The sequence below is a fragment of the Mastigoproctus giganteus genome, chromosome 1 (genome assembly GCF_048544385.1).
Source record: "Mastigoproctus giganteus isolate SK-2022 chromosome 1, ASM4854438v1, whole genome shotgun sequence".
NCBI lineage: Eukaryota > Metazoa > Arthropoda > Arachnida > Uropygi > Thelyphonidae > Mastigoproctus > Mastigoproctus giganteus.
In genome coordinates this window covers 180,120,625-180,146,277 of record NC_143575.1, presented here as the reverse complement: position 1 = coordinate 180,146,277, position 25,653 = coordinate 180,120,625, and the positions used below count along the sequence as shown (strand labels likewise).

The 25,653-nt window shown below is 36.8% G+C and overlaps 1 pseudogene; it reads right to left on the bottom strand.

Moving 5' to 3' along the window:
* Positions 1 to 7,898: 7,898 nt before the first annotated feature.
* The window catches only part of LOC150091331 (neuropeptide CCHamide-1 receptor pseudogene), a 33,405-nt pseudogene continuing 15,650 nt past the window's right edge, over positions 7,899 to 25,653 (bottom strand).

The window sequence follows — 25,653 nt, the reverse complement described above, 5'->3', positions numbered from 1 at the left end:
TATTTTACTATTATTCGTAGAAAATTCTTTCATGATACACTGTGATCCAAATTTCGTGAATTTTCAAATTCATTACCTAAATCGAATTATCTCTTTGCAGATAAAACAGGACGTTAAAGACATTAAATGGCACTTGGTGAACATAATTATAACCATACAGGCGTTTCTTAATTTTTATACTTCTTTTGGCTAGTGTATTGTGGCGGTTGCATTCCATTCTAGCATGGAATGTAACAGCCACCCTCCTATCTGCATGGTAAAGGGGATTTGGAAAATATCAAACGTTCATTGGAAAATTATTTTAATAATAAGCTGTTCAGTTGAAAGGGCACTGTTATATACCTTAAGGCGACTGCAGTGCTTCAGCATTGTAAGGTACCATAAATCGAACTAATTCGGTATAATAGGGCATTCATTTGCGCAAGGAAGAGTTATGAAAGTTATAGAAATGCATCTTTTCTTCGTAGGCGGAAGCGTTTGTGCTAATGAATCAATTTTGTGGCCGCACTTTACGCGTAGTAAGCATGGTTTCAAATACATCGTGCTATTCTCAATTTTTGTCACTATTATTACGAACGTTCCATGGACAGATGATTCTACTAACTTAAATTGAACATTTCATCTATCGCCCACCCAGTCAAGGTGTAGTAAGGATTCCTTAGTATGGTAGGCATGACAACAGCGCCGGGCAGTTTTATATTTTTATTTATATAAGGATTTTGTCTGCTTGGTGACAGAAATATTTGAAACTTCCAAGAAATTTCTGAAATATAAGGGGAAAAAAACTAATATTTCAGGATGTTTGTGATTACTGTGACAATTGCATTGATGTGATGGAAGTTTTTTTTTGTTGTTGTTTTGTAGCGTTATAAACAGCATTCACATTTGTACAAGGATTTCGGAACGAAAATATCGAAAGGAAGTATTGGGCATTAGATGCTCACTTTAATCTCAAAAGAGATACAAAATTTATTCTAAAGACTTTACAAAGAATGTTGTTCATTATATATTATTATAAATGGTATAATTCAGTCGTTGACATAGGAGGTGTGGCAATAAAGTTCCCAGCTTGGTGCAAGTAAAAAGAACCCAGTGAAGGAGCTCAAAAATGGTTTTATTTTTATTCAAAATAATCACCTCCTGATTGAATACACTTATTATGGCATTCTAAAAGTTTCTGAAAAGAATCAGCAAAGGCTGATTCAGCGAAAGAGATGATGTTCATTTCGGTGGTTTTTTTTAAAGCCTTAATTCTGAATTCTCTTTTCTTTAAGGGCAGTTTTCATCTTGGGAAAGAGGAAGAAGCCCGCTAGTGCTAGATTGCGAGAGCAGATTTGGGAAACCATCGGTGGCGCCCCAAATAGTTTCATCAATTCGGAATGGGCGGGAGACATTGTTGTACAACAAGAACCAGCTGCCTTTCTCTCGAAATTGCGACCTAACCCGGGAAGTTCTCTTCAATAATCTTTGAAGTACTTCTACCTAGAACACAGCAATGACCCCCCCCCCACCCTTCAGGTACAGATGCATTGTGAATCACATCCTATTTGTTGAAAACCATGAACAGCAGCATCGTCTTGAACCTGGACTTCTGCGAACAAAACGTTTTGGGCCTTGATGAAGTCCTCTGCTTGATTTGACGCTCCATATCTCGGTCGTACTGAAACACACAACACTCGTCTCCAGCGACAATACAGTAGACGAAATTAGGATTGTCTTGACAATCTGGATGACGTCTTCGCATGATGACACTCTTCGTTGCTTCTGCTCATCCGTGAGGCTTTGCGGCACAAATTTTGCTCTTCCCGAAATCTTCATGCAGAATTTGAATTGTCTCCTTATTTATATCTAACTCAGAAGCCATATTCTGAGGGTCAGACTACGATCTCTTCCCACAGTTTCCCCAAATTTTGTAACTCTCCTCATTTTGAGAGGTTGGACGCCCACTTCTTGAGTCACCGCAAACATCCTCACGTCTGTATTTGAACCGCTTATGCCATTCAAACACACTGATACGAAGGTTTATCATCATCACAAAAAGTTTTTAACGTTTCTTTTGCAGATTTTCCCAATTTAAAGCAAAATTGATATTCGTTCGTTGCTCCATTGAAAATTGACAAGGAACGTTAATGTTACTAAAGAAACTGGCTATTATTTGCAACCTGTCAATTTACTGGACAATCTGTGTACCACCATCTGTTGGGGGAAGTTTTAACTATAACATATCACTTTCAAACTCATCGAATATGACCGCAGCACTAGGAATTTTATTTTCACACTTATTCATTAATTAAGTCATAAATCTATTATTTACGCAGTCTGTTTTGAGCCTGATGCTCCTGCTCTTATCCTCCGAGATCCTGTACAGTTTACGAATGCAAGATAGATTTTAATTACAGTAGTACAAATGTACTGCTGTTAGATTTGCACATTTTATTTATTTCATTAAAATACAGTGAAATTTATACATGCTTACAAGAACTTTTCATAAATATACAAATATATATCGTATTATGAATATCTACACCACTCATCGCATTCTCTGAATTTTGGTTAAACAGTTAATAAACTACATTTCACACATGCGAACTCCACTGAAAACATTAAAGTGAATTTTAGAACACTTTTCATTCATGTCCTATATAAATACTTCGTAATGGAATGAGCATCTTTTGCAGACATAAAAATATTTCGTATATAAATATATTTTGTACAGCTAAGGATTATATATTATAATAAACGAATATCTTAATTGTAGTGGCGTATGTAATGGGTTGTACCTATTTCGTAATGTTAAAATATGGAGTAGTTTGTTTTAACAATGGATGGTTTATTATTTAGGCTTGCATTCAATGTTGAATGGTGCCTTTTTCATAAATGCTGCACTTTACACATGATATTCCAACAGTTAACAGTGGGATCACGATATGTAGCAGATACTGTTTTAGGATGCCGTAAAGTTCAAGTTGGTCCAATACAGCATATTGGACCTAAAAACTAAAAATAAAGGTTGCTTTAGCTTTATCCAGACTCCTTTTAATTTTGGAGCGAATATTTCAATTAGATCGTAAAAATTAATCTTTATATTAGTTCACAATAAAATTTATGAAAAACATATTTTTCAGACTATTTTAACATTCGTCGGTCGATTAATAGTGTTCACGCCTCTGTGTTGTCAGCTTAGTCTTGTTAGATATTAATTCTGTTATTTCCACTCAAAGCTATTCTTTGAAACATCGTTAAAATAATCTTGACCCTGTCATTAAATAGCAATAGGCGTTAGAGACAGTAATTAGGGATTTCCTAATCCCTTTTCAGCCTACAACACAAACCCTGATGTGAGAGTATGGGAGCAAAGGTCGCCCTAAGCTTCTACTACACAAGAATCCCGGTTAAAACCTGGCACTAGCAGCATCGCCTGATGATTGGTATCGGTAAGATCCTAAACCATCCTGCACATGAACCCTGATGGTCATAGTATGGTCACTCCTGGCTTCTACTATACAAGAACCCCGGATCCAGGATAAAAACATGATACTATTCTATTGGTTAATGGAGTTAATCTCCCTGCTATAAATGAATTGCTGGCAGCCTGTACGAACATAGTTTCTGGTAATATCGGCATGAGGAGGCTGTTAGCAGGTATGAATTTAATTTCTGTATTACCTTAGATTTCCTGTTTTCTATTATAACAGCAATTCAAAACTTAATACTAAGGACAGTAATTTGCAGTTGTATTATTTGTAATAGTAACTGTAATATCCTACAATATTCAAATTTGTAGCCCTTTCTGTTCTCCCCACAGCATGGTCTGATGATGGGTATCGGTGAGATACCCGAAACGTCCTTGTTAAACTATGTTAAAATTAATAATATAGTTTTATATTATAATAATGTAGTTTATTAAGGCAAACATCCTAATAAATTATTTTAATTTCACGTGATATAAGAGTGATATGAATATAATGATAACCTTTTTGTTAAAGTATTTCATAAAATTTTAAGACTCGTCAGTGCTTACTTCAATATTCAGAAGTATTTTTTTTTCCCAGTGACCTCATCAAAATCATATCGGGGAAAAAAATGTTGATGCTGAGTCTCGCGTTTTTAATGAGCGGTGGCCAAATAATTACTTTTTTGCACTGCTTAATGATACTTTCACGTGTCTTTATTTGCAATGAAGCCTTGTCGATGTTGAAGCAATATAATGTGAAACGTCACTACACCACAAAACATGCCTCAAATTACGATAAATTTCAAGGAGCTTTGCGCAAAAAGAATTCCAAGAACTAATCCAAACTTTTCAACGTCAACAACAGAAGGTTAAAACTTTTACTCATCAAAATTTATCTGCAGTTAGAGCTAGTTTCCATCTTCCCAAATCATTGCCGAAGAAGGGCCTTTACGGATGGAGAATTTCTAAAACAATTTGTTTGTCAATTGCAGAAGACATATGTCCTGAGAAAGTAAAGAATTTTGCGTCTGTAAGTTTATCTTCATCAACTGTAACGAAAAGAATTGAGGATTTAGGAGCCGATTTTCAAAATCAACTCGTAGAAAAAGTTCATTAATTCACTCATTTTTCAGTAGCATTTGGTGCGAGTGAAGATACAAGCAATACGGTTCAATTACTAATTTATATCCGAGGTGTAAATCAAAATTTTTCAGTAACTGAAAAGATAGTTGCATTAAAAAAAAACTTGAAAGATACAACAACAGGTGAAAAAATATTTTTTAGTGTGTCAGAAGAAATTGACGGCCCCAAATTGAATTGTGATTTGCTATCAGCGGTTACGACGGATGGCGCTAAAAATATGGTCGGTACCAAAATAGGGTTCATAAATATCTTGAGAGTAAAAATATTAAAAAACAAATGCAATTGCAATTTCATTATATAATTCACTAGTAGTCTTTGTGCGGAAATTTTTGTGCGTAGATTCAGTCATGTCAACTGCAATATCAACATTATTTTTTTTTTTCTCAAGACTGGTCTGAATCATCGCAATTCAAAAATTTTCTTAACTATTGAAGCTGAATACGGTGATGTGTTGTACCACACTGAAGTACGATGGTTGAGTCGCGGTAACGTGTTGAAGCGATTTTTTGAACTTAGGATCGAAATAGGTCTATTTATGATCGAAAAATTTTAATATGTTCCGGAACTGTCAGATCTGAAATGGTTGTGGAACCTTAGCTTTTTAATAGATATATGTGAACACCCGAATTTTCTTAATATGAAAGTACAAACACGAGACAAACTTGTCAATGAATTGTATTATAATGTCAAAGCATTATAGAAACGAAACTGGAGTTATTTAAAAGCCGACTACATCGGAATAATTTTTCATATTTTCCATGTTCGATAATTTATCTAAAAATATGCCTAGTTGTAATATTTCCACTGAAAATTTTGTTCAAAACGTTAGTTTGTTGCAGGAAAATTTTGCGGCTAGATTTTCTGACTAAAAATAATTCAAAGGTGTTTGAACTTTCTCAAAATCCGTTTGATGTACCTATCAACGACGTTGATAAGAATTTACAATTAGTTGGTAGATCTTCTCTCCAATGATGCACTGAATACAATATTTAAAAATTAAAATCTAATTCAGTTTTATTCAAATTATCTGAGTCAGATTATCCAAAAATTAAAAATTTTGCAGGAAAGGTCATATCAATTTTCGGAAGTACATATATATATATATGTGTGAGCAGACCTTTTCAAAAATGAAATATGTAAAATCAAAAATATTCACGTCTAACTGATCCGCATTTACATGATTTTTTTAAGATTTGGAACTAGTACTTTAAATCCGATATTGCGAAACTCAGTCGCACTCTACAACCACATTTATCGCATTAATTACAATTTTGTTGTATTAATAACTATTTTTTGTGATTAGTACAATAAATAAGTAATAATTAAAATTTGATATAAACAAACTGGTATATTTTATTAAATATCCATCGATTTATTTTTGAATCTGTATATACAGGTAGGTATAAAATTTGTTACTCTGCATAACATTAGAGTTATGCAGAGAATGTAGTTTTCAGTAATTAGGAATTTTCTCCATCCCGCTAGAAATTCCAAAATATTCATATGTAGCCCGCTTCTCTAAAAGTTTGGGGACCCCTCGTCTAGACATTCTATCGTATTTGGGATGAAATTTTTGAATATAATATTAAAATTGCCGAATATTACCATTTTGATTTTGCGATTTCTAATTTTAAACTTTGCTTAATCAACTGCTTTCTTTAAATGAAAACGTTACCAACCTTGCTCGGTTGAGTTTTAAAACATAATCGACGTACTTTGAAACAAATGTAAGCTGATTTTATTTGAAGGGGAAAAAAATGTGCACAGGTTAGGCGCGAAGTGCATAAGTACGTGCCTTGAGTGACCGGGGTTCAAGCCCGTGATTGCTAAATATGGTGCTTCTTCTTGTATTCTCTGTATCTTGTGAACTGTTCTGACCGCGTGGTCGTCCAGGAGTTATAAACAGGAAATTTATTATTATTTTTTTACTTTTAGCTATGTAGAGCTGTACAAGGGCACTTATATGCTACGTCTTCTCATGCCCTTTTTTTTGTTCTAAGAAAATCGGTTAAATTTGTTTCAGAAATATACCGATTACATTTTCATACAACAACATATGATCAAACAACATATAAATTTAGAAATCGTAAAGACTAAACGGTAGTAGTCCAATTTTAACATCAAATTCAAAATTTTCAGCTCAACCTAAAAATAAGCGATAATAAAAAATATATAATAAGCAACATTTTATCCGCTGCCTTTTAATAGAAACACCCTGTCCTCATTGTAAAGTATTACTCTACTGATATATCGGTGCGAGTTTAATGTTTTCATGTTTCTCTCTCACTGCGGTTTTATGAAGGAGGTACTCCAGGGCCTCTTTGCCTTGCATTCGAATAAAAAGAGCTTCTGGTTTCTATTCTTATCAAGAACGTATGAAATACACATTTCGTGGATTGCTGGACGAAATTGTTAAAGAGAATGAGAATTTTTTCGAAAATATGAATGGATATTTTAACTTGGCTGTAAGTCTATTCAATGGATATAAAGATTACGCCATTTGTTACGGCACTATTATTAAAATATATTAAAATAAACTAGTTAGTCATTGTTGTGATACAGTATATCACAATCTACTTAGAATTGCAAAAGGTTTGAAAGTCGCACATTCCTTTAAAAGACTATTACTGCATTGCATTGCATTGCGATAAACAATTATTATACAGTATTTCATTATAATAAGCTGCTTCCACGACGGCATACTTTGTGGACGCCGTCTTCAATAATTGTCAGAAATACTGTATCAATTCTACAAGATGAAATACTGTATGTGTTAGAGCAGCTAACCATTTTCGCAATAATGGGTCTTAAGAGACATTTGTTGTCTTGTTGGTCACTTCAGTTATTGTTACAGAGTATATCATTTGTGGTAGCTGGGCAATCAATGCCCTGAATGTACTATGTAAGAATATTGTTGATTTTGTTCGGTGATCGATGATGACACCTGTCATTATAGGTACAAGTACAGCATTAGTCCATGGAAAAATTCCTTTTGGTATGCCAGCACCATCTTTTAAGAGAATGAAAACATTAAAAAATCCAGAAATATCACGCAGTTTCTGTAATGCGAGTATTCTGATAAAAAAAAAAAAAACTATAGGTATTTGTAAAAAACCAGACTGTATTGTCAAAATGACTAGAATTTTGTACTTCATTTCTTGGTTTATGCAGATGGAAATGTTACATCACAAAGAGGATTACGTTTATATTATTACTTGCAAAGTAAATAAAAACAGTTCACGATATTGGGAATTTTACCACACACACACACTTACTTTTATGTAAGTTATGAGATTTGTTATTATATTCTTGTAACTGTGGTGACCCGTACTGTACTTCTGAGAGAAGTATTGTTAAAAGTGCGAAACGTTGTGGTTCCTTTTGTGGGATACTCAAATTTACAACAGCAAAAGAGATGTTTTCTGTAGTAATTACGAAACGCACTGCTGATAAAATAGAGTACTATGGGATTCAGACAGCTGTTTACGAACGTGAGAATATAACCGATGATCTTCCAAATGTGCCAAAAATTATTGTAGTGTTCGCTGGAGTTCGGATAGAAGTAATACCACATCAGGAACAGATGACTGGGAAAGAAACAGACTGCGAAGATCACCACAAAACTGAGTACAATTTTGGCCACTTTGGTTCGGATTTTGAGTTTTTTCTTATGGGACTCGTTAGCATGTGCCATACCTTTGGAAGCGATTACAAGATGTCTAGCCATCAGAACATAGAAAGTGGCAATTAATACCAGAGGTATGGCGTATAGGAGCAAAAACTTGGTTAATACTATGGTTTTGGGATACCAGGACCACATATCTGGAGGAAAAGGGTAGCATACATAGATAACCTTGTTTGAGGGTAATCGGAATTCCAACAGAAAAGAATAATAAGCTCCTGGAGTCGCTATACCAATAGAAAGAGCCCAAACTGCCACACATAGGAATACCGTTAACGCTTTGGCATGTCTTCCAGTATGCCTGTGTAGTGGCATCACTATGGCGATGAACCGATTAGCACTAAGAATGGTCAGAGTCAGCACTGTGACACTGATGGATACGTCTCTTAAGAATTCGCTCAGTTTGCAGACAGCTTTTCCATATGGCCAACTTTCGAATGTGTAGATGGTACTAATGAAGGGCACGGTTCCGACCACCACGATGAAGTCGCCCACTGCTAGACTAAAGATGTAGATGTTGGGGATGCTTCTTATGGATCTGTTGCGGAAAAAGATGTATATTAGAGTGCCATTCCCAAGAAGACCGACAATAAACACCACGAAGAACACTACAGGGACGATGTACGTTTCGGGCCTCTCTATGTAAGGAATGTAGACGTCGCTGGTGTTTACGGATGTCAGGTTATCATCGAACACAGTACCGAGGTTGGCCACAGTAGGTAGAGTGCTGTTCTGCCGATGAATAGTGGATTCTTCAGCTTGTGCCATTTTGGAATATACGAGTGATGTGAGATCTGAAAGTAAAATTGAAATTTTTAGAAAATATATGGGGAATGTAAGCAATATTTTAATATTGTTTAATAATAATTCATAGGCTTAACTACTGTCTAAACAAGTCTTTTACAAAAAACCCCACCCTCTTTTGTGTGTTTGAACAAACAATATCATATGTAAATCCCGTCCGAGTCCCTTGAAATAGACCCTGAATTACATTTTAAAAGTAACAGTGCCATTAAAATAATTTTCTACGAAGTGTAGTAAGTTTTGTTTTCGAAAATTGACTTGATTGCAATAAACAAATGGATTAAAAGACACCTTTTGCTATGAATTTCCCACATTACCAAAGTACTATCATATTACTATATTACAGAATCGGTTAATTCATCTATGAGCAAACAAAGTAACAGAACTTCCATTCTTCGTGAAATATATCATGCAATTTTCATTTGCAATCGGATAAATGTGGACATTCCGTTATAACAAATGCGCACATTTACCCAATTATAAACAAGGTGGCAGTTTTCCAAAGTGGTACTAAAGTTGAAAAAAAAAAAAAAAAAAAAAAGAAAAAGAAAAAGAAAAAAAGTGTGATAGGTGATGTGTGGATTGCGTTACATTTCGAACTCTTCGGTTATAAAATAACTTTAGGGATTAAGCATTACTGTATTCAAGAAATGTTTACTAAAACTGCACCATATGATATTCAGGTGAGTGGTAGCCTTGCGGTTGAATTTGTGCAGCAGGGGAGACGGTGCACAAGGGAAGTTGGGAAGCCTCTCGACATGATATTTGGTAGTATGCAGCTCATACTACCAAACTATTTTATACTGGTAGTACGAAAATCGTATACTCGTGGTATGAAATTTTGTGAAGGATCAGAGCTGTTCAAATTTAAAGCAACTTTTGTGCAAGGGATGGAGGGAGTGGGAACTGTAAAAGCTATGAAATCGGAATTGGTCCTAAAACCTTCCTTGAGATTAATATAGTAAAAATGTCAAATTAGCAAGTAAGAGCCTGCTGCATTCACAGTACAAATTCTGCGATAATATATTGGTGCAATAGTATATAGTAATAACACATTAGGTTAGAGAAACAATGACCACTTCATCACGGAGGCATCAGAAATGCGAGCATTTGGTAATTTTCACATTGCTGATGCCTCCGTCCTGAAGTGGTCACTACGGTTGCCTTAAACCTTCTTTTGTATAGTTATTCTTTCTTAGGTGTCTGTATTCGCCCTATAGGTTAGTGTGACGGGGTTTCCTTACGAAATTTAATGCAGGCGCTTGTTTGTCAACTTTATTTTTTGAAGTGAACCTTATTTTGGCGCGCCCCAGGCAGTTTTCACATGGCATAACTTGCGTCCGTGGATTAACAAAAGTCGCCACGAATATGCGACACAAAATGATTCATTGCCCCCACCATTGTACCACTCCGTACCAGGCACGAGCGGAGCAATCCGAAATCAGTACCCCTGGAGAGCGGCCGCGATGTAATTCGCACGCGTGTCGCCTTGACGTTTAAAATCGCTGTATCTGAGCTTCTAGCAATCCGATTTTAAAAATATAAAAACCAAAATATTTCTTTCGTCATTCTCTACCGTATTTCAAAAACTCTTTCGTATAATTCAATATGCCGAAGACTAATAGTGAGTGTTGTAAGGTATATAGAGCACGTATACTTGCAATGCGACGACCGAAACCACTTCCATTGAGTACAAAGGGGAAATCTGTAAAAACTTTGTAATAAACTTGTAAAATATCAAACCACTGTAACATCGAAATAATCAACATTTCAAAAGATTCTAAAGAAGTTTCGCTTAACTTCCGCTATGCGTACTCGCGCGTGTGTGTGCGCGCACACGCACTAACACACAATTTTTTCATTATGTAGTTTTAATTTGAATATTCTGCAGGTAGTAGTTAGCGCCACTTTAGCATTACATTATTTGTTTCTGCTTGTAGCAGTTCTTATACCTAGCATCATAGAGTTTTTAATTTCGTTACATCAAAGTTTTTTTTCATTACATTTACTATATTACAAATTAAACTTATACACTGGTGTTCAAAGAAAGTGCATCATCCCTTAAATTGTAATTGTCGTCCGAATAACTTAAGTATATGGCAATATTTTTTACAGATTGCAATCAGATAAGATTTATACGCGTAGGTGATGACGTAATATTACGTTAGCTTTTACTTTCAGCGATATAAGTACGATCTGAAAGAGTTGTAGTCATTCCTTGCTTGTGTCAGGATGGCGAGTTATGTGCAGTTTACGCCACGAAGAAAGAGTGCTATTGTTGCTTTACGTGAGGAAAATGTTCTTCCCTTCATACTGCTTATATAGTGTCTTGTAATCAGTCTACAGTAAGTAGATTTCTTTCAAAACTGGTTCTGCTGATAGGGGAAAAAAAAAACAGGACACAAACGAGTCTTTACGCCAAAGTAGGACCACGTTTTGAAGCGCTTATGCCTTAAAAACCATAAAGCTTCATCGTCTGAGCTGAAAAGAGAATGGGAAGAACATACAAAAGTGGCAGTAAGCGCAGTAACAGTCAGAAGATGAGAAGAAATTCAAACTGCATGGCTTTGATGGGAGACAAACGATTCGCTGTAGACGTGACGAATACCATCCAGATGGATGGTGTCTACAGTGAAATTGCCTACCAACCAAATTATATGGGGGTGCATTTCGTATCGCGGAGTAGGTCACCTGCAGTTCATAAAATGTTCCGTAAATGCCAATGGATACCTGGCTATAGCAAATAATCTTTGAAGGCGGGTCAAGGTCATTCCCCAGCTATTTCCCAACATATTCACAATGCTTGTTAGTCCTTGGTCGGACTACTGTTTCAAAACTTCTGATGTCAACGTTTGCTAAGATCATGTCAGTGAAATTATTCTTGTAGGAATGGAATCCTTTATCCCACGCCCCACTTTAAATCCTCGTCCTTTATCTAAACCTTGGTTTTCCAGTAAATGTGCTAAGGCTATCCGGGAGAAGAATGTTGCATATCTTAATTGGTTTGTTTCAAATTCTTGTTTCATTTTCTGCCTACACCAAAGCTCGCAACAATTGTAAAGCAGTTATTAATCAGTCCAAATTAGATTTCGAGCAGGCTAAGAGTAGAAAATTTGCTTCTTGCCCTAATGGTAGCCGAGCATTCTGGTCGCTTGCTAAAGCTATTGTCCGCAACTTTTGCCCATCTCTGCGCCCACCTCTGTCAAAACCAGATGGTTCTGTTGTCAATTCGGCCAAGGATAAAGCTGACCTGCTAGCATCCCATTTTTCTTCCAACTCGTGTAGTAATGATCTTGGTAAAATACCTCCCACCATTCCCAACACGCTCCATTCTCTGCCTCCTGTGGCCTTCCGTCAAACAAGATGTCAGAAGGATTTTGAGGAATCTTGATGCTAAGAAAGCTCCAGGTCCTGATGGTATTTCTCCACTTGTTCTCAAAACCTGTGCTCTTGAACTTACTCCTCTTCTTTGCTGCCTTTTTTTCACTTTCTTATTCCAAAGGTGTTTTTCCTTCTGCTTGGAAATGGCCCATATCCAGCCAGTTCTTAAAAAGGGTGACAAAGTCATCCCATCCAATTATCGTCCCATTGCAATTACTTCTACTATTTCTAAAGTAATGGAGAAATCAATTAATCGCCAACTCTTAAACTACCTAGAAACCTTCCGTTCGATCAACGATCGCCAGTATGGATTCCGTCAGTGTCCATCCACTGGTGGTATTCTGGCTTATGTTACCCATTTATGGACAAATTCAGTGGAAAAGTTCGGTGAAACACAAGCAGTTCCTCTTGACACCTCAAAAGCCTTCGATCTTGTTTGGCATAAAGGTCTTCTAAACAAGCTTCCCTCTTATGATTTGCCAACTGTTTTTTGTAATTGGCTATCCAGTTTTCTCTCTGATCGCTCACTGAGGGTGATGGTAGATGGCTCTCTATCTTCTAACTTCTGCACTTAATGCTGGTGTTCCACAGGGTTCAGTTCTTTTCCGCCACTCTTTTCCTCATGTATATTAATGACCTTCTTCCATTGACTGGAAATTCTATCCATAGTTTTGCCGATGATAGCACATTGCATACCACTTTCCATTTTGAGAAACCTTGTCCTTCTCAATCAGCTTCAACTTCTCGAATATCCGCTACCAATTACTTAAATGCCGATCTCCAGGTAATTCTCCAGTGGGGAAAAGACAACTTAGTTGATTTCAATCCTTCTAAAACTCAGTCTTGTCTTATATCTCGCAAAAAGGATTTCTAATCTCTCTTGGAACAATCACATTACAAATATTGCTTCCTCTGTATCTAAAAAAAAAAACTTTAACTTTTCATCTTTCTCGTTTGTTCATTCAACTACGGTTTTCTGGAACCACCTTCCTTATGCGTGTTTCCTGAAAATTACCGTCTACAGAAGTTTAAGTCTAATGTAAACAAATAGCTTCTTTCGTCTTCTCAACCTCCAACCCAAGCACGGTACAAAGTACTATAGGTTCTAATACCTCTCTTATTTGTGGTTTTCATTAAAAAAAAAAAAAAAAAAAAAATGCTGTTCCACCCCTTCCCAATCATCAAACTGTTGGTTTAAGAAACGCATTGCTTACGTAAGTAGTACGTACCACGAATTGTGTGGGAGGGAGGGAGGGGGAGAGAGAGAGAGAGAGAGAGAGCTTGAAAACTGGCTATTGTTGAATTTCTCTGGGTTTTAGTAAGATTGGAATCCTTCTATAGCTGGAAGCGCATACGGAAAATCCTGCGAAGATTCCATGTTTTCTTGCATAACAACACTTCTAGAATGTCTTAACCGTTTTGAAAGTTACACAATACCCTTGACTATTTCCATGGATGTCAGAACGTAACTGATAATTGTTAATGTAGTGTTATTCTTATTCCCCTGAAGTTTCTTTTTTTTGCCGACCGGGCTAGCCGGGTGGGTAAAGTGCCTGCCTGGCAACCCAAAGGTCGCGGGTTCGATTCCCGCCTCGGGCTTGGATCAAAGTATTACAAAAAAAAACCTTGGGAGGTGCATTATGGCCACAAAGCCTATGCGCCAACAACTACCAAAAAAAAAAAAAAATTCTTTTTTTCCATACAATTTGTATGGAAAAAAAGAAATTCATAGATTAAATATAGTTTTAATTCAGTGTTGTTAGCTTTAGACTATGTAGGACTGGTGAACGTGTTGTCGCTTGTGAAAAGATATACAGAGAGAAAGAGACTAAAAAAAAAAAAAGAGCAATAGAGGAGGAGAGTAATAAATATTACACAGTTGTAATTAAGCTAAATGGATAAGTTTAGAAAACTTAAACTTAGAGGTTTATATTATTAAGTGTTCTATAAAGTTATAATCTTACTAGTTGACTGAAAAGCATATAACTATATTTAGTTTTCAATTCACAGAAAATGAAGAAAAAAAAAAAAAAACTTAATTAAAAAAAAATCGAAATTCGCTTGAAATGTAACACGCTGTGTACATTAACTAACTTGTTATTTATAGTGTTAACGCCTTTGAGATTAGAAAGAAATTAATAGTTTAATAATTCGTGGAGCCTCTACAGTTGCTATCCGAGTAGTAGTAAGACTTTAATCCAGATCGTAAAAGGACTGTTCGTAATCTTTCTGAGTAAAGGAATACGGATACAGTAGACTATCTTGTTAACTCCTCTGATCATTTGGTCGTCCCGGAGTATAAACAGAAAATTTATTTATTTTATTTTTAACTCAATCAATGCGCAGGAGGTGTGTAAAATAACGAAAGAAAATTGCGGATTAGCTTTAAATCCGCAATATATATATTTTTTTTATCTGATCATTAAATAAGATCATTTCACACATTACCAACATACAAAGTATAATGAAGGGAAATATCTGAAATAAGTGCATTCATAATTCTGTGCGAACTAAGACTGCATCATTAAATTATCCATTAATTTGTGTTGTGGTATTATGTGGTCAGTTTTTCTGCTTTGTATGATGGAAAACACTGTTTTTCATCACACAACAGAACCCTTGCCGTCCGAGACAGGCTAATTCAGCTCTATGGGGAGGGGGGGGGGGGTCTTGTCGCGATTATCACTTTTTCCGATTTTCAAACAAGGGCATTTTAAGGGTAGTAGTAGTAGTGGCATGTGATGCAAGAAAGCATGTGTATGATCTTATGCAGCATCAGCCAAAAAAAAAAACACACCGTCCCTCCAAATGCCTGTCAAGTTCCTCCGTAAATTTATTCAGTCTATCAACTTGCACAACGACAGATGGAACTTTGTTCCAGCAATTAACCACCCGCTGGCTAAAGGCAAATTTCCGCACATCTGTTCTACATCTGTCTTTTCTTAATTTGAATTTATGCCCCCTTAGGTTCGTAATCTCAACAAGTGGAAGGATCCCTTCAGAATTAAGCGCGTTCAACACATTCAAGGCCTTATACACCTCAATCAGATCACCGCGCAGGTGCCTAGTCTCCAGCCACTGCAATTTGCAGAATTTAAGCCTCTCTTGGTAAGAGGATCCCTTCATTCCCCTCAGCAATCTTGTTGACCTTCTCTGTACACGCTCAAGTAAATCTACATCCCTCCTAAAATGAGGCCTCCAGACCTGTACGCAGTACTCAAGGCGTGGCCTTACCATTGTCTTATACAGAGGGATAATCACCTCCTTTTCGCTGCTAGCAAAATTCCTATATATCATTGACAAAACCCCATGACCTGCCCAGGCAGCCTGTCTGCATTGCTCAGAAAACTTCATATCTGCCTGCACAATTACTCCCAGGTCTTTTTCATTTCATACCACCTTAAGTGTAGTACCACATAGTTGGTACGTTTCTCTGGGGTTACTTCTACCCATATGCAGTAATTTGCATTTGTCAAGGTTAAACTTCAGTTGCCACTTCTTAGCCCATCTGCCCAAATTATCTAGATCCTGTTGCAGTAGGCGTCTCCGTAGCCAGGTGGGAAGGAGCGGCAGTGCGTAGCACACGCTTCTTGATTAGACCGGGGTTCGAACCCGTCACCACCAAATATGGAAGATGTGGAAAGGTCAAGGAATGACCACCGCATATCCCGGAGCAATATGGCCTTAGTTGCTAATGCTCCCAAAAACAATAACAATCCTGTTGCAGTAGCACACTGCCATTACTGTCATTAACAACCCTGCCGACCTTTGCATCATCTGCAAACTTCGACATTAAGCCTGATATACCTTCATCAATATCATTGATAAATATACAAAACAACAGAGGACCCAACACCGAACCCTGTGGGACTCCACTAATAGCATTTGTCCACGAAGAGCAGCACCCATTGGTTACCACCCTCTGTCTTCTCCCACTTAACCATCCTTTTATCCATTGTAACAACTTACCCTTAATACCATTCTGCTCCAATTTGTACACTAGTCTTCCATGCGCAACAGTGTCAAAAGCTTTCCTGAAATCCAAATATATGATATCAAAATTATTTTTTGCATCCAGTTCCTTTGTAACCACATCATATCCTATCAAATTTGTCAGACAAGACTTTCCCTTAACAAACCCATGCTGTGTCTGAATTATTGCTGCAGTCTTGTCTAGATGATTCTGCAATGCATCTTTAACCAGTGACTCCATTATTGTACCCAGAACAGAAGTTAAACTAACTGGTCTGTAATTACTCGTGTCACCCTTCGATCCCCCTTTGTGAATTGGGGATACATTTGCATATCATTTGGGTATTTCCTGTTTTCAAAAGATTATTGGTAACGGTAAGAAAAGAGAAGCAGTAACCATTTCCTGCTTCATGCATTTTTTCCGATTTGTTAACAGGGGTATGTGCAATAAATTGCAGTACAGAAGTGCAGTATTTTTCACTGAATTTTATGACTTCATAAGACTGCCCAATTGTGAAATGTGCCCATTCTGGAAGAATTTTTTTTCTAGATGACACTGGTGATTAAACATCTGTTGAAGCTAAATGTCCCGCTGATGATCACGTTCATATCACCCTGCTTCAAAGGAAGATGCTAACTGTGAAGAAGGTTTCCACTACAGCCCAATCCAACCAAAGACATATATTTGAAAGTGACGTGGAACAGCTGTGTTTACTCGATAATTTGTTGTTGAAGACAAATATGGAAATAAAAAAAAATGAAAAGCTGATACAAAGCACCTTATCCTTCTTTAGTATTCATATTAGTAAAGTCAAATGATATTAGAAAGAACACTTTCTACATCAGCCGAAAAAATGCAATAATGATAATATATAATAATAAAATAAAACAAAATATTCATAATATCCCCCTCCAATGGCAACCATCCAGTTCTGCTTTGCATTAACCTGGCACTGCCTGTTGTCACTTTGGTAGTAACTTATTCGATTGTTCGACAACCTACTCCCCGTAGGTAAACTTTATGGGATCCAGTTTTCTGTTATTCCCTCACATTTTATATTTGTCCCCCTCCCCCATGCCATGTAAAATAAAATGCATGTTTTTCTTAGTGTATTATTTGTGCGATAGAGGATCATAAGTACCATTTTCCCTAGCACAGTTCAAGGTTAAAAACAAAAAGTAAATCTGTAAACTACTAAGAATATCCAAACAAATTAAGTGTACCGATATATCTACTAAACCATTTGAAATGAAGAGCTAAAAAAACTTTTTACTATATTCATAAAAGCACATGCCAGTAGACAACTCCCTTTACAATTGCAAGCCAGGGGTTGCAGTTGTGCTATGAAAAGTAATGATGCGGTATACGCTATCAGTAGTATAGGCTTTTGTTTGTATATACCCGTATACCAGGTGGTTATAAAATAAGTTTCCCTATTAAGGAGACCCTAGTGTCAAAATGGTTAGAGTTAGCACTGAAAAATCGGTGGATATGTCATTCAAGGATTTGTAGAGGGGGAAGTTCAAATTTTCGCCACCAGGGGGAAAACGGCGCTGCACATATGCAAAAGTTGCCGTTTACTTCAAGACACGCTGCTTAGGCAAATGACACCCTGTTAGATAAAGCAGAAAATAAATATATACTGTATTCATTTATTGCAAATACAGCAAGCCCAAGGCTAGGGGCGTAAATTCAGTACAAAGAAGACAAATATAAAATAAAATACATAGCATATTCTATATATATATATTAACAATGAATGTGAATTATAATGATCAAAAATATATATATTGCAGAACACCACATTTGGCTTTCGAATGCAGTTACTGGGTTGCAGGCAAGCAGCTCTTGCAATCAATGTTGTGATAATTTGAGGCGAATTTATAAGAATTGAATTCTTTAAATCTGTTTTGCCTACCTTCAGTGCAGATGTCAAAATTTCATCTTTTCATATTGAATTTTATCCATTCCAAAGCCTGGTCATGCTGCAAGTTAGCTATTGTTTTTGAAGAAAGTGCTCTTTTATTACGTTTCAGCCTGAACATAAAATAATTTTTGTGTGCCTGAATTTTTTTTGGGCTGAAACAATGCTCTGCTCTTTTTATACTTTATGTATGTTGATGAAGAGCCGTACTTCTTCCACTGCCTGTGGCATTTTTGTTTCCTTTTAATGTAGGGTTTTAGATGGGATTTGAACCCCGGTTTGAATTGAAAAGAAAGTCTCTAACGAGTTTGGATGCAGACTCCGTTTTTAATTGAATCAACCATTTTATTAGTAGAAATGTGGCATCCTGAATAGGTATATTTTGAGAGAATCTCACGGGTAATATTTCAAGAGCTGTAAAAACTTTTCTTTCTGAAGGAATTTAATTGATGATATTCTTCTGGTGATTTCCAGAGGGGGCGAGGATTCCCACAGCAAATTTATGCTTGCAGTTCTATACTTTTGTAGTCAGATCTAAATGTAATGTTGCTGCTACGTTTTTCTTGAAGTTGAAGATTAAAGTAAACAAGATCAAGCGCTTGATTACCTCTTGTAACAGGGACGTTGATTTTTTTTTTAGCTCCTAGTCGGACAGCAACTTCATTTGTAAATTATATTTGGTCAGGAGGAGATTAAAGTCGTCCATTATAATTATGTAAGATTGAGACTTATGAACAGTGGTGATCCAGGTTATTACTTCATTAATAATATCATCAGTAGGTCCAGGCGGAATATAAATATTATATATTTGAAGCACTGAATCTTTAACTTGGATCAGAAGAGAAATTCCTTCAAAGTTGTAGGTGTTAATAACTTTAATGTTCGATTTTAAAATAATTGCTGACCCTGCACCTCTTCCATTAATCATAGATGTCATGTATGGCGTGTAGTTGAGATTTTTCGGGAGTAGGAACATATCCTGAAGAGGTTCCTGCATCCATGTTTCAACTAAACAAATTATGTCATGAGATTCTTCAACCAAAAGTGCTATAAGCGTAGACAGTTTATTTTTTACACTTCTTACATTCTGAAGAAAAATGCTGAGATGAACGTAGGTGTTAGAAGGAAGTTTGCAAGTAGTACTGTAAAATGTGTATGTGGTCAGTGAATTTCAATTTATTGTGAAGTGCGGACTTTATCACAACTTCCTGCTTTTTCTGAAAATCTGTTTTTCCTCCTACTTACAAACGCCCGATCTGTGGCTTTTTGAAAGTCAAAAGAAGTTGGCAGGTATGCCGTTTAGGTTTTAGGATTTTCAAAATTTTTACAACCGTTGTGTTATTATTATTATTATTATTATTTTGTTTTCCTTAGATGCAATCAGCTTACGTTCGTTTCAGAACTACACCAGCGACTTTTTTTATCAATGGTAGAGTTGTTCTCCATTATTGGTTTAGTCTGAACGTCATAGTTCTGAAATGAACGTAAATTGATTTTATCTAAAGAACACGAGATAATAATAAATACAACGGTTGTTGTTTCACGAGTCGCGGCCAAGGCTGTAGTAGAGGGTATACGCCGTATACCCTCTGGATTTTTTTAGATGAATAGCCTATATCTTCTGTTTTTTAAGACTTGAAAAAACAAATATTATTAAAATATTTATTGAAAATTAAAAAATAAATTTATTAGAATTTGATTCTTAGGCGATACTTATACAATATAGTTGATTTTGATTCTTAGGCACTCAACTACAGTCGCGGCACTACTGGAATCGTACAGCTGGCAATTAAAAATGCGTACTGAATAGCTAACATCACATACAGCTGTTTCTTTTTTATGTACATTCTAGAAGTACAATTAAGATGTTTACCGACTAAACCGAGAACGCAAACCATTGAGAATAAAGCATCTTTAACTAGTGACTCCATTATTTTACCTGGAACAGAAGTTAAAATAACTGGTCTGTAATTACTCGTGATCCCCTTTTTGAATTGGGGTTACATTTCCACATCTCCAGTCCGTGGGGACTTCCCCTGAGTCCAAGGATGCTCTCATAATACCAAGGGTTTGCTTACTGACTTTGCCACCTCCTTTAATATAACTGGATTGATCCCATCTACCTCAGGTGCCTTTCTTATGTTTAACTTCAACAGTTTCTCCTCCACTTTGCTCTCAGTTATTACTAAGTAATTTAACTCCTTGATTAGGTAAAATTTACATTTAGAAATCTTAAAATCTAAACAGCAACACTCAGTTCAAATTTAACATCAAATTTAAAAATTTCAGTCCAAATACGACAAAAAAGAGGTTAACACGACAAATGGCTTAAACCTAAAAAGAATCGAGTAGACCATGGTGCCTTTAATTGAATCGTCTTGTATAAATGCATTAGTCGACGGCTGAGAGAAGAAAATCCTAGTCAAAATTAATTTCTTTCGACATTGGCTCAAAGCAATAATACTGCTCAAAGTGCTGTAAATGGTAGCACTTTCCTCTTAAATCACAGTTGTACTTTTGTCACAGCCAGCGCAAAAATGCCGGTCACAAAGAGCTACCTCCCCCAATAATGTCTCAAAGTTTAAACGTTACCTTTGCTTACAACGCAGGGATTTGAGAAGTCCTAAGTATATCGATTATATATGTTTTAAAGGAGCTGCAATCTCTCAGTATGCATTAAATAAAGTCGAGGGGAGTCCATTTTCAAATCTTAGTAATTGGCAATTATTGAGCTTTATGTCATCCTGTTTAACATTCCCAGTTTGATGAAAAGGTCAGAGTGCCTTCCAACGACTATTACAGCGGCTCTTACGAAGCCTGTATGATCCCTGCTAACTGCCATATTTCCAGAATAATTTATCGCACTCTTTCCATAGAAATAATTTATCACACCCAGCTATGGAAATTATTTCCATAGCTGGGTGTGATAAAAGGAATGACCAATTCCTTTGATATATTTCATTTGCAGTGGATACAGAATTACTTTCGGAAACCTTTCTAGCTCTTTAAAGAGCGAGATAGTTGTATTTCATTTATTTATTTAAAACTGTATTTCATTTCCATATTTTTTCATGTTAATATTGAATTTTTCCCCTCTTCTCTCCCAGTCCATATGCCTAGTCTATTACTAACAGTCCCTGACCAGTACTGATTTTATTTTATCACATCTTTTTCATATACCAATAGCAGCATTAGTAGAAACATATGATGCAAGAAAGCAAGCTTATATAGCATCAGCCAAAAAAAAAAAAAAAAAACCCTTCCCATTTCACTGAATCCATTCTTTCCAAATGTTTGTCTAGTTCTGCCTTGAATTTATTTAAGCTATCAACATCCACAACAACAGATGGAAGTTTGTTCCAGCAATCAACAACCAGCTGGCTAAAGGCAAATTTCCGCACATCTATTCTACAACTGTCTTTCCTCAATTTTAATTTATGCCCCCTTAGGTTCGTAATCTGAGCAAGTGGAAGAATCTCAACAGAATTCAGCGTGCTCAAGCATTCAAGGCCTTGCACACCTCAATCAGATCACCTCGCAGGTGCCTAGTCTCCAGAAGCTGAAATTTGCAGAACTTAGCCTCTCTTGGTAAGAGGATCCCTTCATTCCTCTCACGTCTTGTTGCCCTTCTCTGTACTCGTTCTAGCAATTCCACATCCGTCTTAAAATCAGGCTTCCAGACATGTACGCAGTACTCAAGGTGTGGCCTGACCATCGCCTTTTACAAGGGGATAATCACCTCCTTATCCCTGCTCGCAAAATTCTTATATATCATTCTCAAGACTCCATGACCTACTCTGGCAGCTTGTCTGCATTGCTCGAAAAACTTCATATATGACTGCACAATTACCCCTAGGTCTCTTTAATTCTCCACTATCCTGAATGTAACCACCCAGTTGATACATTTTTCTGGGGTTCCTGCTACCCATATGCAGTACTTTTAACATTTGTCAATGTTAAACTTCAGTTGCCACTTCTCAGCCTATCTGCCCAACTTTTCAAGATCCTGTTTCAGCAGCATACTGTCATTACTCTTGTTAACAACCCTGCCAACCTTTGTATCATCTGCAAACTTTGACATTAAGCTTGATATACCTTCATCAATATCATTGATAAATATACAAAACAATCGGCCCAACACCGAACCCTGAGGGACACCACTAATAACATTAGTCCACGTAGAGTAGTATCCATTGTATCTACCATAGGCTTCTGTGTCGCCTGACAATTTATGTGCATCCCATGCATTTTTCTTCTCTGCCACGAGTCTCATTTGTTTATCTGATACCCATTTGGGCCTAAATCTAGAACAGTATTTCTTAGTTGGAACAAAAAGCCTAGTAGCTTCCAAAATTACTTCCTTGAATGCTTCCCTTTTAGAATTTGCTGTTGGTAACATCATTAGTTGGTGGTACTGTATAGAACTTAAAATTGCTGAGACGACTGTAACCTTTACGAAAGCAAAAACCCTTCCCTTTATCCCTGATGGTAGTTATATCTTTAAGGAACCACTAGATGGCACCTTTATCTGTAAATTCTTAATGCAGGAATAATCACTGCTAGTAATCATATCAAGAGTGTTGCTCTCTCTTGTTGCCTCTCTAATATGCTGCTTTGGAAAAACAGTCACCCAATAAATCCACAAAAGCGTTGCTAGTGCGCGAGTGACCAGCCCAAAAGTTCCAGTCTATATCTGGGAAGTGAAAATTCCCCCCCCCCCATTATACGACACTCTGATTTACTGGCCCACTCTGTTTCTCTGTATAATTGTTCATTGTACTCATCAGAGTCATTAGGCCTATGACAAACTCCTACCCTTATTTTTGCTTTCCCAGTGCTTATGTCACACTAAACTGTCTCAACATTGCACTGTCCACCTACGTCAACTGGATGCACTTCCTTAGATTTTGTGTTTCTTAACTAAAAGCATAATCCCTCCTAGCTTCCTATCCTTTCTGTACACATTGTATTCCCTAAATTCCAATTCTGCATCCCTTATATCTGAGTGACATCACGTCTCTGATATCCAACAATATCTGCCTAGGATGTCTTAACCAGCACTTCATATTCATCAAATTTATTTAATATACTCGTAGCACTGGTATACATGCACCTGTTCTTACTCTTTTACTCTAACACAGCCCGTGTATTTACTTGTTCCTGAAATCCCCAGCAACTTGCTTTCCGGGCTGTTGTTCATTCCAACAGAAGCAGCGCAAGAATCATTTCCACCTCTGTCAGCAGCTACTGTTAATCTATTAGTCTGTGAATCCCTCTCCCAAGCTAGCAGCTTCCGACCCACCTAACGTTGCCTCGATAGCATCAGCAAATATCCTTGCACACTTTCTATTTAAGTGTATCCCATCCCTGTAGAAGCAATCTCTCCTGTTAACAAGCACATACCACGCTGATAAAAATTCTACCACAAGAGCCCTGCACAATCTCTCCAGTGCCGAATTGATTTACACGGCTGTCATCATATACTCCCTCTTATCGTGTCTCTTCGCAGGATTGCAGACACTTTAAGATTTAACCCTAACTCACGACTTTTTTTTTTTTTTTTCAATGTTGACCTGTATTTGCTAAGTAAATCCGCAGATCTCCTACACTTAATGTCATTAGTGCCAACGTGTACAATGATATCACCTTTTGTGCTCCACAACGTCACCAAACTTTTCCCCTGGGAGACATTCCTTGTTCCTATTCCACTTATCATTTTTTCGCAATATATTTCCCGTTTCCCTGACAATTGAGTCACCGACAATAACTAGTTCCTGTGGGACCAGTGTATTCTGCCCTGAAGATTGCCTGGTGAGAACTGGCTTTGATGTAGGCAGCTGTGAGCTTGAGCCCTCCCCATTTTAATTCCTTCGAGGGCATCTACCAGACTCTTCGAGCTTCTCATAGACGCCCATCAGATAGCTGAGTTGGCGCCTAATTTCTTAATGTTCTCTGCACCTAGCACACAGGCATCCTCCATGGCTAGATCATGCCCTGTTCGAGAGAGTTCCGCAAACGTGTCACATTTTGCACATTTTTTTAGACTGTGATGCGTTGGAGAATCGCACCCTTCGGTTCTCCCCCGAACCACAGCACTTTCGCTACTTTCCGCACGTTGCTTTGCTGCTCTAGTCGTGGGCATGATTTCCGTTTAAATTCAATATAAATAACAATAAAAATTAAAAGGATTTATAAATTTAATTGATTAATTGCCTATACTAAGCTAACAGATTCCTATAGTTTTTCGTTATACCTTACGCTATCAAGTTCGGGATATACGTTACGCTATTCCGTATCGATACTACAACAATGGCGGCAAGTTTCGAACGGTACAAGTTTTACCCATACTAAGTAATAACCTACAAAATGTTCAAAATAAACTAAGTATCATAACTAGAAATATAAAGCTACTTCTAGAAAATAAATTAATATACCAATTAAGTCAATAAAATGGTATAAATTTAAGAAAACTTATCTATTAGCTGGAGCGTAGAAACTTCGCGCACGGAGCTAATCTCATTCCCAATTCGATGGATGAATATGAAATAGATGTTGTTTGTTATTTGGTTTTTAGGATGAAATAGATATTAAAATTGAAACATTTTCATATACCGCTAATGAGTATATGCTTCGTGTATGAATTATTATCTGAGTTATTATTATTTTTGCACTATTCTGTGTTTGCTACTCTATCGTAAAATGAAAAACCTGCTTCATACGCTTTATTAAAAACAAGGAACTGTAATCTGCTTTTACCAAGAATTTTCCAAATGATGTAATCAAGGATAGAAATGTATTTCTTACAATGACGTTAATGCAGTATCCTTACCCATTTTCTTATATTCATTGCAATGATTTATAGGATGACTGCTGTTCAGGAAGCCACTGCCTTTGACAATACCACTCTATAAACTAAAGGCAGCTTCTCCGAATCTTATAGGGTAGCAGTCTCCTTTTGCTTTTAACAGACCGGCTAATTAAATTAAACTTGAGGAGAACTGTTTAATACTATTAAGTCAGATGAGACCAAAGATGCAATCAAATAGTTGTTATGCATGAAAAATGAAGAGGAATTGTGCTTGGGAATGTTTGACGAATTGGCCAAGAGCAGGCAGATCCTGTGGTGTAGTAGTTCATGCGGTTTTGTCATGTATTTTGTCTGTAAAAGGGTTTGCGCCCAAGTGCCGATCTGCATGTGAGGAATAGAGAGAAGGGAATGTGTGTGTGCGCGCGCACAAAACCACAACAGTGTGTTGCGGTAAAATGTGCTATGAGCAGAAAGAATAAGATCA